Source organism: Peromyscus maniculatus, chromosome 3, assembly GCF_049852395.1.
Source record: "Peromyscus maniculatus bairdii isolate BWxNUB_F1_BW_parent chromosome 3, HU_Pman_BW_mat_3.1, whole genome shotgun sequence".
NCBI lineage: Eukaryota > Metazoa > Chordata > Mammalia > Rodentia > Cricetidae > Peromyscus > Peromyscus maniculatus.
This window is the reverse complement of record NC_134854.1, coordinates 147,203,429-147,221,533: the sequence shown is the minus strand read 5'-3', so window position 1 is coordinate 147,221,533 and position 18,105 is coordinate 147,203,429. Positions and strand designations below refer to the sequence as shown.

General features: G+C 47.1%; 1 protein-coding gene and 2 long non-coding RNA genes across 14 annotated transcripts in view; 2 read left to right on the top strand and 1 right to left on the bottom strand.

The window, feature by feature from the left end:
- Positions 1 to 2,723, top strand: part of LOC121828119 (uncharacterized) — a 28,585-nt gene extending 25,862 nt beyond the window's left edge. Inside the window, exon 4 of the long non-coding RNA XR_013050165.1 lies at positions 104 to 2,723. This is a non-coding gene — a long non-coding RNA (uncharacterized LOC121828119). The remainder of the gene's footprint in view (positions 1 to 103) is intronic.
- The window catches only part of Znf384 (zinc finger protein 384), a 30,251-nt gene extending 14,695 nt beyond the window's left edge, over positions 1 to 15,556 (bottom strand). For 2 of the 12 annotated variants that reach the window (XM_076567967.1, XM_042274119.2), the window contains exon 1: positions 14,126 to 14,654. The gene's annotated coding sequence lies outside the window, so the exon portion shown is untranslated. The other 10 variants (XM_015985679.3, XM_015985678.3, XM_076567968.1 and 7 more) reach the window with 8 other exon arrangements.
- A 6-nt stretch (positions 15,557 to 15,562) lies between these two features.
- Positions 15,563 to 16,604, top strand: LOC143272524 (uncharacterized). Its single transcript, XR_013050168.1, has 2 exons — positions 15,563 to 15,844; positions 15,927 to 16,604. It is a non-coding gene; the product is annotated as an uncharacterized LOC143272524 (long non-coding RNA).
- The last annotated feature ends 1,501 nt before the right edge of the window (positions 16,605 to 18,105 follow it).

The following is an 18,105-nucleotide window of genomic DNA, read 5'->3' as shown; positions in this document are numbered from 1 at the left end:
GTCTCATTGGGTTATATACATGATGGGCTGGGCAGAAAGAACCAAGGAATTAAGAATTACCAGTCTAAAAAAAAAAAATGTAACGGATTGTGTATATGTGCAGGTGCCCTTGGAGGCCAGAAGAGAGAAGTGGACCCCTGGAGTTGGAGTTCTAGGTGGTTGGGAACTGAACTGGATCCACAGGAAGAGAAAAACAGCACTCTTCAAACAGATTACCAGTTTTAAAAAGGAGTTCTGGCCAGGGGTGGTGTGTGTGTGTGTGTGTGTGTGTGCGTGCGTGCGTGCGTGCGTGCGTGCGTGCGGTGAGTTGGAGTGTCTTCTTTGATCACTCTCCACCATATAAATTGAGGCAGGGTCTCTTACTGAACCCAGATCTACTCCTTTTGACAGTCTGGCTACCTAGGCAGTCCCTGACTCCAGTTCATGAGTGCTAGGGTTACAGGTAGACCAGCACCCACCTGCAATTTCTGTGGGTTTTGGAGAGCCACACTCAGCTCTTCATGCTTGCTAAGCCATCTCTCCAACCCTCTTGACTTTTCATTTTATTCTTTTATTATTTATTATCTATTATCTATTATTTACTTATTTTTCCTTTCCTAAGAAAGAGTCTCTGTGTAGTCCCAGATGTCCTGGAGCTCATTGTGTAGACAAGGCTGGCCTCAACTCACAGAGATCCGCCTGCCTCTGCCTCCCAAGTGCTGGGATTGAAGGAATGGAGACACACACACACAGACACACACAGGGGTGGGGTGGGGGGATGGTTAATGGACTGGAGCAGTGTGGCTCAGTGGTCATGAGTGCTTCTTGCTCAATCCTGAGGACTGGAATTTGGATCCTAGCACTCAGGCAGCTTGCAAATGACTGTAATTCCAGCTCCAAGAGACCCAATGTCATCTTCTTGCCTTGGTGTGCACTTGCACACGCTATTTTTCTCCCTCAAGATAAGGTTTCTCTATGTAACAGCTCGGGCTGTTCTAGAACTTTGTCGACCCCCCCCCCCCAATTAAGTAGAAAAAACAAAGTAAAGCAACCACAATTCAGTTCAAAATCTATTTTCCTAATCTGATCACCTCACTCTGGAAGGCTTCATTGGCAGTATGCTTGATTAAGGGCAGCTGCCTAGACCAGGAAAGACCCTCCAAGAAGGTAGGTAAGGAGTGTGAGGCTGGAGGGTGGCTTAGCACCTGTCTGGTATGTGTGAGGCCCTGGATTTGGTTCCGCACACAGGGGAGGTAGGGACACAAAGAACGGTGGCAGGCCACAGTGACGGCGGGCCACAGTGACGGCTCTGCAGGGAAGGAACCCAGTTTCCCACCCACTACCCCCTTTGGTTTCTTGAGACAGGGTTTCTCTGTCAAACAGTCCTGGCTGTCCTGGAACTCTCTGTAGACCAGGCTGGCCTTGAACTCAGAGATCCTCCTGCCTCTGCCTCCTCAGTTACTGGGATTAGTGGCATGAGCCACCACCACCCGGCAGGACCTAGTTTGATCACTGGAGCCCATGTAAAGCGGAAGGAGAGACCTGATGACACAAAAGTTATATGCTGAATGACATACCTAAACACACACACACACACACACACACACACACACACACACACACACACACCATGGTATGCATGCACAGGCATACGCATGTATACAATAATAACTGGGCTGCTTGTGGAAACATCTTTAATCCAAGTGCTCAGGAGGTAGAAGCAGACAAACCTCTGTTGAGTTCCAAGCTAGCCTGGCCTATGTGAACAGTTGCAGGCCAGCTGGTGCTACACAGTGAGACCATATGTAAAAATTAATAACTAATAAGAATAGTGGAATAGAAAAAGGAACAGCAGGAATACACGCTGCCACCGAAGAATAAATTTTTTAAAGAGAAGGAAATGTCAATTACTTTAATTACATGTTAGAATCCATGTATCAAATTATCACATTATCCTCCATAAATATGGCCAATTAGCAAGTATCAACTAAAAAACACCAACGCTGGGCGGTGGTGGCGCATGCCTTTAATCCCAGCAACTCAAGAGGCAGAGGCAGGCGGAGTTCTGTGAGTTCAAGGCCAGCTTGGTCTACATCATGAGCTCCAGGACAGTCAGGACTGTTTCACAGAGAAACCCCACCACCAACAAAAGACACTGTGCCGAGTCAAGAGCAGCCAGCCAGCTTCCAGGAAATGAAGGAAGGGCTGTGAGCACAAGTGAAGCCACTTCCGGGAGGACGGATGCACTGGGGCCGACGGCAGACACCAGCCTAGAGAGACAGAGCCAGCAGGCCGGCTCCAGAGTGGGAAACACTTCCAACAAACAGGTCCAGGCAGGAAAAACAATTTTTCCCCCCTGGGACGGGATCTCCACGTAACCCTGGCTGATCTGAAACCTGAGATGTACGTCAGGTTGGCCTAGAGCTCACAAAGATTTACCTGCCTCTGCTTCGAGTGTTGGAATTAAAGGTGTGTGTCATCATCCCCAGCTTTCTCTAATTTTTAATAATTTTAAATTTTATTTTTATTTTATGTGTATAAATACTCACTTGAATATATGTCTGCATCATGTGCATGCAGTGACCTCAGAGGCCAATCCCCTTGGGACTAGAGCTACAGATGGTTTGAAGCTGCCATAGGGATGCTGGGAATCAAGCCCAGGTCCTCTAGAAAAGCCAGTGCTCTCTTTCCTCCCACCCCCACCCCCTTTTATGTTTTTACGAGACAGGGACAGGGTTTTTCTGTGTAGTTTTGGTGCCTGTCCTAGCCTCGAACTCAGAGATCCACCTGGCTCTGCCTCCCAAATGCTGGGATTAAAGGCGCGCACAACCACCGCCTAGCTTTTAAGGAAAGTGAGAGGGGTCACGTGGGTCCTTTTTTTTTAGCCTGGTGTGATCAGAAGCCAGATGGCCTGGGAATTGAACCCGTGTCTTCTGGAACATCAGTCAGTGCTCTTAACTGCTGGGCCATCTCTCTAGTCCCTTTTCTCTTTTAACCACCCCTCGCCCCCCCCCCCCCCCAACTTCAGACAGGGTTTCTCTGTGTAGCTTTGGAGCCTGCCTATCCTGGAACTCACTCTGTAGACCAGGCTGGCCTTGAACTCACAGAGATCCGCCTGCCTCTCCCTCCTGAGTGCTGGGATTAAAGGCACACGCCACCACCGCCCAGCTCCCTTTTCAACTTTTAATTAAAAAACAATAAAACAAAACAAAACTCCGAGACAGGGTCTAGAACTCACAGCAATCTTCCTGTCCGAGCATCCTGAGAGCTAGGATTAACAGACATGAGCCACCATGACTGGCTGTCTGTTCTAGTAGACAGGGTCCTCAACTTTCCTACACTTACTACTGTCCTCGTGTTTACACTGTGTGAATGCAGGCATACACACGCCACGGTACACACGTGGAGGCCAGAGACAACTTGTGAGTCAGTCCTCTCCTTCTACCTGGCGGGTTACAGGAATCACACCGGCCATCAGGTTTGGTAGCCAGTGCTTTTGCTCTCTAAGCTATCTTGCCTACCTCGGAATTTCTTAAAATCTACAAAAGGTTGAAACGTCGTATTTCAGCCAAGGACAGGAATGTACCAAATCTGTGGCTTTGACAGCTTCAAAAAAGTAAGAGTCAATACCAAATGAGCAATGCCAGCCAAATCCTGGTCCTGAGTTACGAAAGTCACTCTAGGTATCCCCAGGGGATTGGTTCCAAGGCCCCTTCCCAATGGATACCAAAAGTACATGTTCAAGTCCCTTTAAACTACTGAAGTGTGCATGCTCAATCACATCCATGGCACATGTATGAAGGTTAGAGGGGTTCTTAGCGGAGTCACTGCTTTTCTTTCGAGACAAGGATGCTGGGATTGAACTCAAGCTGTCAGGCTTGGCAGCAAGCACCTCTACACCCAATGAGGCATCCTTTTATATAATGACAGAGAGGGCAAGAAAAATAAATGTCCCACATCTCTGACCTCCGCATGTATACTGTGGCATGCACAAGCCACTGCACACTATCACACACCCACAAAATGAACAAATGTTATAAGACATGTATTGGTAACCTCACATATGCTTCCCAAAAATAATATGAATGCTACACACATAGTTGCTGTACCATATTCTTTAGGAAACAGTCTAACGCTTCTTCATGTTCAGAAGACAGTCATCTCAGGCACACCCACACAGCACACCAGCAATGGTGTAACATTTCCTAGTGAATCTACACATCTGGGAGCCAGCTGAACAGTAAGACTGTGAGATTCTTTTGATGCTAACCTAGATGAACCTGACCTTTTAGATAAAGGAGTTCCAGGACCTCCTAAGGCAACAGAAACAATCTGATTACAGTTTAAGGGGATCCAATCTGGCTAAACTTTTGGGGGGCAGTGATCACATATTCTACATTGATGTTGTCCCACTGCCCTTGACATCACGCAAATGTTATTTTGTACTGAATTGAATATAGTGGGCTCGATATGTATAAATTTTCAAAAAGATGCTAGAAGCTCAAATGTCAGCCATAACCTCTGTCTTTCTCCTCTTCCACTGAAGAGAAAGAAAATAGAAGACACATCATTGGGCAAGGTTTCGCACACTTTTGATCCCAGCACTCAGGAGGCAGAGGCAAGTGGGATCTCTGAGTTCAAGGACAGCCAGGGCTACACAGAGAAACCCTGTCTCGAAACAAAACTAAACTAAACAAGCCAAGAATGGTGAGGGACAAAGATAGTGAAGTCGAGAATTCAGCTGCAGAATAAAAGGGAGGTCTCATTTTTTTTTAATTTCTCCCTAAAGAATAAAAGAAACAAATGTCTTATAGATATGAAAAATTCACAAGAGAAGTCCCAAACTAACAATGTCTCCATAAAGGAAAGGAGAACACAAAGCTTACACCCATTCCTATTTTCCTTAAGTAGAGAGAACTCCAAGACTTCCTAAGGGGTTCTGAGACTACTTCAGTTCTGGGAAAGACCCTTCTACAATGTATAAAAGGACAAAAAGGTCTACAGGACCACTACCATAGGCAACCGGAGCTATCTCCCACTGCCACACAAAGTCATGTAGATGCAAGCAGCAGCAGCATTGTTTATCATGATCAAGACTGTTAAGAACATTTTTCTTTTTCTTTTTTTTTTTTTGAGACAGGGTTTCTCTGTGTAGTTTTGGTGCCTGTCCTGGATCTTGCTCTGTAGACCAGGCTGGCCTTGAACTCAGAGAGATTGAGCCACCATGTGGTTGCTGGGAATTGAACTCAGGACCTCTGGAAGAACAGCCAGTGCTCTTAACCGCTGAGTCATCTCTCCAGCCCGGCAAGAATATTTTTAAATGGCGTGCTGTGGAATTTATTCCTTTACTGTGTAAAGATACGTCAAGCGATTGGTTTAATAAAAGCTAAACAGCCAATAGCAAGGCAGGAGGTACAGCAGGGACTTCTGGACAGAGAGAGCTCTGGGAAGAAGAAAGGTGGTGTCACCAGCAGTCACAGAGGGAATAGACATGCAGGAGGAGAGGTAAAAGCCATGAATCACATGGCAACATGTAGATGAACAGAAATGGATTAATTTAAGTTAAAGAGCTAGTGAGTGCCAGGTGGTAGTAGTGCACATCTTTAATCTCAGTACTTGGGAGGCAGAGGCAAGCATATCTCTGAGTTTTAGGCCAGTCTGGTCTACAGAGTGAGTTCCAGGGCAGCCAGGGCTGTTGCACAGAGAAACTCTGCCTCGGAAAAAAAAAAAAAAAGATAGGGGGACAAGCTTAGGTAAGGCCAAGCTTTCATAATTAATAATAAGTCTCCATGTTGATTTTTGGGAGCTGGATGCCCAAAGAAAAGTACAGTGCTGTACGCCTATAATCCCAGCACTTGAGAGGCAGAGGTGAATCTCTGGGTTTGAGGCCAGAGTGGTCTACAGAGCGAGTTCCGGGGCAATCAGGGCTACACAAAGAAACCCCTTCTCAAAGAACCAAACACCACCAACAAAAAGTATTGCCATCAGTATGTGTGTGCGTCTGTGCAACAGTGCACACGGAGAGGCCAGAGGACAGTTCCATGCAGGCAGTTCTCTCCTTCTACCTGACATGGGTTCTGGGAACCCAACTCGGTCTCCAGGCTGATTGGAAAGTACCTTTCTTTACCTGACTGAATCAGTCCTCAAGAAAGTGATCGAGGACCTTACAATGTGTACCATTTAATCCTGACAATTCTAGATGGTTGTGAGCCACCATGTGCTTACTGGGAATTGAACTCAGGACATCTGGAAGAGCAGCCAGTGCTCTTAACCTCTAAGCCGTCTCTCCAGTCACCTGACAATTCTAAAAAGCATGGATTGTTACTTTGATTTTTGGGGGTATGTGTGTGTGTTTAACAATTTTTTTTTTCTTTGCTAGGAGTGGTGACACATGCCTTTAATTCTAGCACTCACAAGGCGGAGGCAGGTAGATTTCTATGAGTTCAAAGCCAGCCAGGGCTACAGAGTAAGACCCTAACTAAAAATTCTTTATGTTGCCTGTCGAAGTTACATACATAATACCACACATGTGAAGGACAGAGGACAACCTACACAAGTTGGTTCTTCCCTTCCACTGTGTGGTTTCTGGAGGCTAAACTCAAGTTATCAGGCTTGGCAGGGCATGCCTTTACCCACTGAGCCAACTGGATGTCCTTGTTTTTGTTTGTTTGTTTTTGAGATAATGTCTCATATAGCCCAGACTGGCCTCTACTTCCCAAATGCTGCTGGAATTAAAGACATGGATCACCAAACCGAGCTTCTGCTTTTTCAAATAATGAATCTGGAGGACAAGTAACTAAACCAAGGCAGCAGCGAAGAACAGGTTAAGGAAAAGGCTCTGCTAGGTGGGGCAGTCCACTCCTGTGATAGCAAACACTTGGGAGGCAGAAACCAGAATCAGGAGTTGCAGGTCATCCTCAACTACACAGTAAATTTAAAGTCAATCTGGACTCTAAAAAACCAGTCAAAAAAAAAAAGCAGTTGAGTGTGTGGCTCATACCTACTACAGTCCCAGTCCCCAGAGGTGAGGGAGTTCAAGGCTGCCATGAGTCAGAGGTCCATGAGGCCCTACCTCTAGCTGAGGTGTTATCATAATGGCTGCTGGAACATGGGGAGCCATTTTTCTTCAGTAAACAGCCCCACATTCATGTTCATGCAATCTTAATTAAACTCAGTGAGACATAGGAAGAAAAAAGACATGAAGTAGGAACAAAGAAGGGGTCCAAAGGGAAGGGAATAAGAAAGGGTAATTGGGGCTGGAAAGATGGCTCAGAGGTTAGGAGCACTGGCTGCTCTTCCAGGGGTCCTGAATTCAATTCCCAGCAACCACATGGTGGCTTACAGCCATTTATAATAAGATCTGGTGCCCTCTTCTGGCCTGCAGGCAGAACACTGTATACATAATACATAAATCTTTAAAAAAAAAAAAAAGGGTAATGGGGGAATGAATATGAACAATATATATAAGAATGTATATTGTCAAAGAAAAAATTACATTAAACAAAATAAAACAAAACAGGAAGCAGGGAGTGGTGGTAGAGGCAGGTAGATTTCTGAGCCAGCCTGGTCTACAGAACAAATTCCAGGACAGCCAGGGCTGTTACTCAGAGAAACCCTGTCTGGAAAAACCAACCAACCAACCACCCACCCACCCAAATGCGGAACCACACAGCCAGCTCTGTGGTTAAAGCACCTGTTGTTCTTGCCGAGGACTCAGGTTCAATTCTCAGCACCCAGGCATCAGCACATAACCTCCTTTACACCCATAAAGGCTGCTTCCAACATTGCATGTAAATGATTCACATCCATACATAGAGGCAAAACACTAATACACATAAAACAATCTTGAAAATACATGTGGGAGCACAAGCGCAGGTGTGCATGCACATGCACACACATACACACCACACACAGTAAACAGGCCCATAATCCCAGCACTCTATAGGAAAGGAAGACTGCATAAATTCAAGGCCGACCAGGCCTACATACTGAGACAATGTATCCAAAAGAAGGGAGAGATTCTGGTAGAAACAAAGACCATACAAATGAAGTAACACACTAGGAATGTGAATTGATCCAGGCACTTAAATTTAAAAATGGGGGTGGGGGGGGGGTTAGCTCAGTTGTCAAAGTGCTTGTCACACAGCCTGAAGACTTGAGTTCAATCCCCAGAACCCACACAGTGGAAGGACAGAACAGACTCCCACTATTTATCCACTGTCCTCCACATATGTAACACACACACACACACACACACACACACACACACACACACACGTTTAGCAAGTGTGACCTGAGAGTAGCATTTGTCAACCCAAGGCACACAGGTTTAAAAATTTTTTATTTGATGTGTTTGAGTGTTTGTCTGCATGTACGTCTTTGTACCATGTACATGCTTTGTATCAACGCTGAAGACCCTGGAACTGGAGTCACAGATAGGTGTGAATTGCCACGTGGATGCTGGGAATTTAATCTGGGTCCTCTGTAAGAGCAGCAAGTGCTCTTAACTGCAGAGCCCTCTCTCCAGCTCCCCAAACTTAAGGTTGCTTTATGTTTTTGAAACAGGGTTTCTCTATGTAGCCCTGGATGGCCTAGAATTCACTATGTAGACAAGAGTAGCCTTGAACTCATAGAGTTCCACCTGCCTCTGCCTCCTAAGTGCCGGGATTAAAGGTGTGATCAAAAACAAAAAATAGTTTTTGATAGCACCAAACTGACATTCAGTTTAAGATCATATTCCCATGAAACTTCACTTATACATTCACTTATATATATATTCCAATATAATTTATTTTGGAATGGAGTATGAATAAAATGGCCAATCTCACCCAAGTGTGATGGTACACACCTATATGCACAGTACTTGTGGGTGGCAGAGACAGGGGGATCGGGAGTTCAAGGCCATCCTTCTCCTTTGCTACATGGAGTATTCAAGGCCAGTCTGGGATACATGAGACCTCCGTCTCACAAAAACAAACAGCCAAGGGCTAGCAAGATGGCTCAGCAGGTAAGGGCACTTGCTGCCATGCCTGACAATCTAAGTTTGGTCCCTTATTCCTACAAGGTAAAACGTGAGAACTAGCAACTACAAGTTGCCCTCTGATCTTTGCACACGAACAGCGGCACACTCAGGCACACACACACATACAATAATGAAATGTTAAAACAAACCTGCCAGGCAGTGCTGGTGCACACCTTTAATCTCAGCACTTAGGAGGCAGAGGCGGGCAGATTTCAGTGAGTTCAAAGCCAGCCTGGTCTACAGAGTGAGTTCCATGACGGCCAAGGCTGTTACACAGAGAAACTCTGTCTCAAAAAAAAAAAAAAACCCCAAAAAACCAATAAAACAAATCCATACAACCTATAATCCAGCACGGATGGCGCAAGCAAGCGACATGAAGCATGCTCTATTCCCACTGACATGCCTGCTGCTTCCAAGCATGCACCTAGTCTTATGGTATGCACCTATGGTCAGTCGACCTGAGGTAGAGAAAAACAGAGCCTGGTTTACTGATAGTTCTATATTCTATGCAGGGACAGAGAAGTAGACAGCTGCAGTATTATAACCCCTTTCTGAGACAACCCGGAAAGACACAGGTAAGAGGTAAAGGGGAGTCTTCACTGTGGGTAGAACACATGGTCATGGGCTGTAGCCAATGGAGTAGTGAATGGTCAGGGACTTGGAAAGAGCGTGATGAGAAAACCATCTGGGAGAAAAAGCATGTGAGTAGATCTCTCCAAATAAGTGAAGGATGTGAAGATACTTGTGTCTCATGTAAGTGTTCATCAAAAGTTGACTTTGGCAGGAATCTTAATAGTCAAGTAGCCAGAATAACCCATTTGGACGGTGAGCCTCCCATACCCCCATCACTGTCACTGCCCAATGGGCCTAGGAACAAAGCTGCCATGGTGGCAGACAGAAGTTATGCATGGGCTTGACCACATGGACCTCCACTCACTGCTGACCTGACTACAGCTGCTGCACACCCATAGGCACCATTCCTGGGATTACCAGCCAGCGACCTGGTGGCAGGTTGACTACATCAGACAACTTTCTTCATGAAAAGGAAATCGCTTTGTCCTTACTGTAACAGACAGACACTCAGATAGGAATTCGCCTTTCCTGCTTCTGACAAAAGTACCATCTGCGGAACTACAGAATGCCTTGTCTATCGTTATCGTATTCCACATAGCATTGTTTCTGAGCAGGGAACTCACTTCACAGCCAGAAAATTGTGACAGTGGGCCCATGTTCATGGAATCCACTGGTCTACCATGGTCCCCACCATGCCAAAGCAGCTGGCCTGATCATATGGTAGAATGGCCTTTTGGAGACACTGTTAAGCACCAATTAGGAGGCTAATTAGGTAGAAACAAGAAAAGTTCAGAGTTGAGGGCAAGAAAGACGGCTGGTAAGATGGCTTCATGATTAGGAGTGCATACTGAGCCTGGCGCGGTGGCGCACGCCTTTAATCCCAGCGCTTGGGAGGCCGAAGCAGGCGGATCTTAGTGAGTTCAAGGCCAGCCTGGTCTACAAATCGAGTTCCAGGACAGCCAGTACTGCTACACAGAGAAACCCTGTCTTAAAAAAAAAAAAAGATTGTATACTGCTTTTGCAGAAGATCCAAGTTTGGTTCCTAGGACTCATGGTAGGTGGCTCTGGGAGGATCCAATTCCTCTGGCCTGAGTACTCACATACATATAACCACAAACATACACATTAAAAAAAAAAAAAAAAAAAAAAAAGGTTCAAGGTCATCCTAGTCTACATAATAAGCTTGAAGCGAGCCAGGGATACATGAGACCCTATCTCAAAAAAGTAAATTAAAAACAATAATTAAAAACAGGGACACAGCTCAGTTGGCGGAGTCCTTGCAAAGCATGCAGTAGGCCTGAGCTGGGTCCCCATACTATAAACTGGGCGTGGCAGTATATACCTGTAATTCCACAGCTGGGAAATTCCAAGTAGGAGGAACAGAAGGTCAAGGTCATCCTTGATTCTAAACAACAAGGCCAGCCTGGGATACATGAAATCCTGTCTCACCAGGAGGTGGTGGCGGACCCCTTTAATCCCAGTACTCAGGAGGCAAGAGGCAGGCGGATCTCTGTGAGTTCGAGGCCAGCTTGGTCTACAGAGCGAGATCCAGGAAAGGTGCAAAGCTACAAAACAAAAAACCCTATTTTTTAAAGTAACAGAGAGCCAGGGCTGAAGAATGGTTCAGAAACTAAGAGTACTGGTTCTCACAGAAGCCTCAGGCCAAGTTCTTAGCACCACACAGTGGCTTGCAACCATCCATATCACATCTTCTGCAACACCAGGCATGCACATGGTGCAAATACATACATGACGGGCGGTGGGCGGTGGTGGAGCATGCCTTTAATTCCAGCACTCGGGAGGCAGAACCAGGCGGATCTCTGTGAGTTCGAGGCCAGCCTGGGCTACCAAGTGAGTTCCAGGAAAGGCGCAAAGCTACACAGAGAAACCCTGTCTCGAAAAAACCAAAAAGGAAAAAAAAAAAAAAAAAAGAAGAAGAAGAAGAAGCCATGCCCCAGCACTCAGGAGGCAGAGGCAGGCATATCTCTTTGAGTTTGAGGCCAGCCTGGTCTACAAAGTGAGTTCCAGGACAACCAGTACTGTTACACAGAGAAAACTTGTCTGAGTACAAAAAATAAACAAACAAAGACTCAGTGTGGTGGGCTAGTGAATCTTTTAATCCCCAGCACTCAGGAGACAGACACAGGAGGATCTTGGTGACTTTAAGTAGTAAAGCCTGGCCTATGTAGTGAGACCTCATCTCAAAAATAAAGATAGACAGATAGATAGATAGACAGACAGACAGACAGCAGAAGAGATGGCTCAGTAGTTAAAAGCACTAGATGCTCTTGCCTGGGTTCAAGACCCAGCATCCACTTGGTAGCTCCCTGTAACTCCAGTTTCAGGAGATTCAGTGCCCTCTTCTGGCCTCCAGAGCCACTGGGCATGCAAGTGGTATAGATACACACAAAGGCAAGACAACCACACACATTAAAAAAATTAAAGGAAAAGACCCAACAACCCCCCACCCCAAACTATCATGATTAAATTAGCCCTTTCCTTTCCAGTCTCCAATCTCAGTGTGGTGATTGGCTGAGTAGGGCAAGGCTTGCCTAGCATGCATAAAGCCTGGGTTTGATGCCCAGCACTACACAGACCTGGGTGAGGTCAAACTGCTGACCCCAGCATTGAGGTGGAGACAGAAGGATCACAAGGTCAAGTTCAGGCTTAGCTACAAAGTGAGTTTAAAGTCATCTTGTGCAACATGAGACCCTATCTTTTTTTTTAGTTTTCTAAGACAGGGTTTCTCTGTGTAGTCCTGGTTGGTACTCTGTAGACCTGGCTGGCCTTGAACTCAAAGAGATTCACCTACCTCTGCCTCCTGAGTACTGTAAAGGCCTGTGTCACTACCTCCAGATAAGACCCTACCTTAAAAAATAAATAAAAAAGAGAGCTGTGGAGACAGCTCAGCAGAAAAGGCTGATTGCCATCAGGCCTGACTTGAGTTCAATCCCCAGAATCCACATGATAAGTTGTCCTCTGACCTCGGTATGAATACAAACATACACAAAATAAACAGATATAAAATATACATTCAAAAGTTGACAAAAAATATGAAAGATTTCTTATTTCAAAAGGAGTTATTGGAAGAAATAGATGTTAACAATGGGGCAAGCACTCTTGTGCGAAAGCTTTGTCCCTCTACCCAGCCATTTATAGTGTTTCCAACCATCCAAAGGTAAAGGTGTCATGACCTTGAGAATATGGTTTTGACTGACATGGTGAGGCCCAGGGTTTATATCACTTGCTAGTTTATCTAGTGTTTGTGTGTTTATGAGGGTGCACAGATGTGTGCTGATGCCTGTGAACAGAGGACAACCTCAGGTGGCATTACGCAGGGGCCATCTACTTTATTTTTGGATTCAGGGTATCTCACTGACCTAGGCCTCACCAATTTTGCTACACTGGCCAGCCAGTGAGCCCACCCGTCCCTGCTTCCCCAGCTGAGGGCCTATCATGCCCAGCTTTCTCACGTGGATTCTGAGGATCAAACACAGGTCCTTGTGTTCATATGACCAGCACTTTACCAACTGAATTCTCTCTCCAGCCCTTCACTGTTGATTTAAAGATGTATTTATTCATTTTAGGCATCTGGGTGTTTCATCTGCATAAGAGAAGAGGGCATCAGATCCCATGGGACGACAGTTATAGACAGTTGTGAGCTGCCATGTGGGTAATGGGAATTGAACTCAGGTCCTACGGAAGGGCCACCAGTGCTCTTAGCTGCTGAGCCACCTCTCCAGCCCCTGTTGTTTTTTGTGGTTTTTAACTGCTATTTTCAACTAAAGCATCTTTCTTACTGCCATGCACAGTGGCACATGCCTGCAGTCCCAGCACTTGGGTGGCAGAGGAACAAGGATGCCCTCAAGTTTGAGGCCAATCTGGTTTACTTAGGGAGTTCCAGGTTAGCCAGAGCTATGTAACACAATCTTGTCTCCCAAAAATAAAATACAATGGTTTCGCTATTAGCATCAGGTCTCATCTTTTGATTTGAGTTACTACTACTAGAGCAGACATCATATAATTTTATCCCTTTTATTTCAAACTACCCTAGAAGCAGTGTTCCCCCTGAAAAACCTTACCTGACACATCAAATCCCGACAAACCCATGTTACAGTCTCATCACTCAACAGATCCACACAAACCCTCCACTGGACACTAAGAATGGGAAACACTCTCCAAACGTGGCTCCTCTTCTTTCTGTAAGCTACACCATAGACTACCCTTTTCAATCTGGGTCCTTGTGTCTCCATAAGCAAAATAAACCTCTGACAAGATGCAAGCCCATTCAGAGGTTTCACCTGGTCATTTCACATTTCATTCCTGATGAGTACCAGTGGCGAGGAAAGGTAACAAAGGCACAGTGCCAACTTTTTACACAAAAACTAAACTATAAAAGGCTGATTTTTATAGCAAACACCAGTATCACAAGTGTTGATTACTCCAATAATTCTGTCACATTGTTAAGGAAAAAAAAAACAAAACAACAAAAAAAACCCAGTTGACTATGACCCCATCTCCTCCCAAATCATTAACCCAAGATTGTCTTACCCTCTCTCTCTCTTCCTCCTGACGTCTTATTCCTTCTCCTTTCCAGGGCTCCTGAACTTTCTGGAAACAAATTCTCCAGGTTACAGAGGCCAGTAAGGTGAGGCCACCAACAAACTGTAGAGAACCTCAGAAGTTCTTTTGACTGTCAGCAATCTGGAAAGCAGGCAGCTTCCCCAAACCAACAATCCAGGGATGGAAGGGCAGAGTCACAGGCGTTCAGTGCCACTCACTACGTGGATAGAAGGGAAATAAAACCAGTTCCCCAAAACTAAGATGAATTCTGTCACCAGCATTTGGGTTTCACCCCTAGGCTCAGACACTTATTTTTCATTCCCCAGGGCTACAAGTAACCGGGAGTCAGAGAACAGAGGAGATGCAGGGGGGTCTCTGCTCCTGAGAAGTGGCTTTAGGAAGCCAAGCTGAGGGTAGGGGGATGCCCAAGCCCTTGGGTCAGGCACAGTGCCAAGTTCAGGCCCAGCCACTTCCTCTGGCCTCGCCCCCCCCCCACTCCACTTCTGTGAGGACTTCGCCCCCTGCCTACCCAAGGCCTTGTGCCAAGAAGTACCTCCTTCAACCTTCAGTGGTCTATACAGTGGAGACCCCCAGCTGTCCCCCTAAAACCTTCGCTCCCCTGAGACACCCAACGGGGTCCTTCCTCCCGATGTCAACTCCCCACTCCTTCCTCAAAGACCGGTCTTTGGGACGTCCCTCCTTCACCCCTCCAGGGAGCTGAACTCTGCCACCCACCAGACAGGCACCCGCCCCCTAAACCCCCCCCCCCAATTCCTCCTCATCGCCCGCTCCTCCACAACCACTTCCGGTTCCGGGACAGACACACACACTCACAGTCACATCGCGGACCACCCCCCCACCCCCCGCCCCGCGCGCGCGCGCCATCCCGCTCGCCCAAGGAAAAGGGGAGGGGGAGGAGCAAAGAGCGCGGCGCGCGCCGACGGCAGCGGCGCGGGACTCACCCGGCGGCGGCGGCGGCGGCGGCGGCGGCGGCGCCAGCGCCTGAGCCAGCGCGCAGCAGGGGCGGCGTTTGCAGGGAGAGGAGGGAGCCGGGGGCGTGCGAGCAGGAGCCGCGGGGCGCGGGCCGGGGCGCGGAGGGCGGGCTGCGCGGGCATGCACTGCGGGCGCCAGACGGACCCCCACACGCGCGGGGCTGCGCGCGAGACAGCCGCGGGGCGGGGGCGCGAGGCGGTGTGTGGCCCCCCGCCCTCCCTCCCGAACACTCACCCGGAAGTGGTGCTGCGGCTCGTGCTCCCGGGAACCCCAATTCCTCCACGCCCACCTTCCTCCCTCCCTCCCTCCCCCCCCAACAGCCTCAGTGAGGAGTCGTTTCACGGAGAAGGCGGGAGAGCCGGAAACGAAAAGGGGGGGGGAGAGGGAGGGAAGTAGCGAAGGGAGGGCGGCAGCAGGAAAGGAGTCGGTGGGGGGGGAATAGTGAGGGGGGGAAGAGTTCAAAGACCGAGTCACTTCCGGGACCGGCGAGAGCACATCCGGCGCTGCTAGGGCTCAGGGATACTGAGGGCAGAAGTTACGACAAGTAAGGGCGGAAGTGGCTCCTACCCAGGGACCTGGGGAGCGATCGGTTGATGTGACGCCTCGGCGGAAGTGAAGGCGGGTTCTGTGACGGGCTGAAGCTGAGCATTCGAAGAGCGCTCCCGGGCTTCCGGAAGAGACTTCGGGGGAAGTGGGAGCGAGGAAGCTGGACAGGTTCATGAATTATGCATCAAGGCATTAAAAGACAGTTTAGGTTCTCCGCTCCTTTTCTAGATGTATTTATTTTTGTTGATAGGTATATATCTGTGTAAGTGTGTGCGGATGCCCTCGGCAGCCCACTGGAGGTGCAGATAGCTTCGAGCTTCCCTGCCCGGGTGCTGAATCGAACCTCCGGTCTTCCGGAAGAGCAACAAGCACTCCTTTACCGCTGAGCCATCCCTCAGCCCCGTAGAGACGGTACGGATTCTTCAGACGGGTCACTTCTGAGGTCATTTCCAAGTGTCATAGGCAGTTTTAGGGAATTAACCTTTTTCCTTGGGTCTTCACGAATGTCTCTGGTGAGCTAGGGTGGGGAAAGTCTCATTGCTTTGAATAGTCGAGGAAAGGTAAGAATGTGCCCATCCATAATTGTTTGAGGTACCTGCGTAAGTGCTATCAAAATTCACCCGGTCTTCCTCTGACCACACCGATACTCTATCGTTGCTTTGGTCTTTTCTTGTTGCCTCCACCCACATCTCTATCTTACCAGGTTTTACTTTTAAATACAACGCGTACCTGATGTTGTTTACAGCTCACCTCCCAGCTCCATAAGGGCGAGGACTTTGAATTGCTCCCTGTGGTATCAACAGATCCCAGAACTTAAGCTGTTCAGTAAACGTTTGTTGCATAAATGAGCAATTCATTATGAACCATTGCAGGAGACCTTCCCTGATGGCTCCAACCCAAAGTTTCTTTTAAAATTTTATAACATTTACTGTGTGTCTTTGTCTTTTTTTTTCCTCCCACAACAGGGTTTCTCTGTGTAGCCCTGGCTGTCCTGGAATTCTGTCCTATAGACCACGCTGGTCTTGAACTCACAGGTCCACCTGCCTCTGCTTCCCAAGTGCTGGGATTAAAGGCTTGGGTTTCTACCGCCGGTTATGTCTTTGTCTTTGAAACAGGATCTTACATAGATATAGTTAAAGCTGACCTTGAATCTTCGATCCACCTTTCTCCGCCTCCTAAGTGATGGGATTTCAAGCCTTTCTTATCTATAGCTTTTACTGTTAATTTTAGTTAATCTGTATATCTGAATCTCTAGGCAGGGAAGAAACTGTTCACAGTAGATACTGAAGTAATACGTGTTAAGTCACAGGTGCTGCCCTGTAGAGGGGATCAGCTTCCTTCTATTCCGTCTTGTACCTTCCCCGAGCTGCTAAATTACTGGCAAGTAACAGCCCCAAGGCAGGATGGGACAGTGGGATGAATTTCCTAGATGCCTGCTTATATCCCATCTGCTTCCTTCACTAACCTGCTAGGCTCTGAGCCCCCTACTCTCAAAGTCGATAAATGAAGTGATTCCCTTTGTTCTGCAGGTTCCTGGTGGTCTCCTGTACCAGCTGCCTCTGCTTCAATTGGCTGGTGTGATTAAAGGATGTGATTAACAGAAATCCATCTCAGTACCAAGCCCTGGGAAGAATCTTTAATATTTATTTATTTATTTAGTAAATCTGTATAGCCACAAGGGCAAACAGCATGATCTAGCTAGAATCCATCTGAGCTCAGGTCTGTTTTGGCAAATGCAGAATTGAGTTTCCTCAGTGAGAAAGGAAAATTACTCTAACAAATAACTACGATCTTATTCTATAGATAATTAAAGAAAGACTGCCTAAGTGACTCTTCTCCCCAAAGTCACAGCCAGGAATAGCAAATGATACCCTTATATATTTGTTAGTTAATTTGAGGTAGGGTCTCACTACGTAGCTTTGGCTTAGCCTGGGGTCAAGTTGACCAGGCAGTCTTGTCTACTTTTTGAGACAGAATCTCTTGTAGCCCAGGCTGGCCAGGAACTTACTAGGATAACTGAACTCCCAGTCCTGCTGCCTCAGTCTCCCTCTCAGTGCTGGAGGACAGACATGAGCCACCACACTTTTTATCTGTTTGGGTTTGAGTTTCTGTGTATATGTGTGTAACTGGAGGCCAGTGGTCATTATCACATGTTTGTCTTAGTCCCTGTGCTCTTTTTTTTTTTTTTTCCTTTTGAGGTGGGGTCTCTTAGCTGAACCTAAAGCTCACCAATTGACTACATCGACTGGTCATCGGGCCCTTAGAGTCTTCCTGCCTCCAATGCTGGAATGACAGATCTGAGCCATCAGACCCAGATCCTCATACTTACATCTCCCCAGCACTGTTTTGTTGTTTGGTGTTTTGAGATGGTCTCACAGGGCTCAGACTGATCTCAAACTTACCTCATAGCTAAGATGGCCTTGATCTCC